Below are 1,231 nucleotides of genomic sequence, written 5' to 3'. Positions count from 1 at the left end.
TATAGTATGGCTAAAAAGTGAAAATAACGACATAGTATAGTGAGGCAAAGACCAACATAGTATAGTAAGACCCAAAAATGTCAAAAAACGACATAGTATAGTATGGCAAAAAAGTCAAAAAAACGACATAGAAAAGTATGGCTAAAAGGTGAAAATAACGACATAATACAATGAGGCATAGCACAATATAGTATAGAATGGCTAAAAAGTGAAAATAACGACATAGTATAGTGAGGCAAAGACCAACATAGTATAGTAAGACCCAAAAATGTCAAAAAACGACATAGTATAGTATGGCAAAAAAGTCAAAAAAACGACATAGAAAAGTGAAGCAAAGAACAACATAGTATAGAATGGCATAAAAAGTGTCAAAATGGCATGGTATAGTATGGCAAAAAAGTCAAAAAAACGACATAGAAAAGTATGGCTAAAAGGTGAAAATAACGACATAATACAATGAGGCATAGCACAATATAGTATAGAATGGTATAAAAAGTGAAAAAACGACATAGTATAGTAAGACCCAAAAATGTCAAAAAACGACATAGTATAGTATGGCAAAAAAGTCAAAAAAACGACATACAAAAGTATAGCTAAAAGGTGAAAATAACGACATAATACAATGAGGCATAGCACAATATAGTATAGAATGGCATAAAAAGTGAAATAACGACATAGTATAGTAAGACCCAAAATGTCAAAAAACGACATAGTATAGTATGGCAAAAAAGTCAAAAAACGTCATAGAAAAGTATGGCTAAAAGGTGAAAATAACGACATAATACAATGAGGCATAGCACAATATAGTATAGAATGGCATAAAAAGTGTCAAAACGACATAGTATAGTAAGACCCAAAAATGTCAAAAAACGACATAGTATAGTATGGCAAAAAAGTCAAAAAAACGACATAGTATAGTATGGCAAAAAAGTCAAAAAAACGACATAGTATAGTATGGCAAAAAAGTCAAAAAAACGACATAGTAAAGTATGGCTAAAAAGTGAAAATAACGACATAGTATAGTGAGGCAAAGAGCAACATAGTATAGTAAGACCCAAAAATGTCAAAAAACGACATCGTATAGTATGTCAAAAGTCAAAAAAACGACATAGTATAGTATGGCAAAAAAGTCAAAAAAACGACATAGTAAAGTATGTCTAAAAAGTGAAAAAACGACATAGTATAGTAAGACCCAAAAATGTCAAAAAACAACATAGTATAGTATGGCAAA

The sequence above is a fragment of the Seriola lalandi genome, unplaced genomic scaffold (genome assembly GCF_002814215.2).
Source record: "Seriola lalandi dorsalis isolate HSWRI2012SDOR001 ecotype SW California unplaced genomic scaffold, Sedor1 jcf7180002054684, whole genome shotgun sequence".
Classification (NCBI taxonomy): domain Eukaryota; kingdom Metazoa; phylum Chordata; class Actinopteri; order Carangiformes; family Carangidae; genus Seriola; species Seriola lalandi.
The sequence above is the reverse complement of the archived record's forward strand: the minus strand, read 5'-3'. Positions refer to the sequence as shown.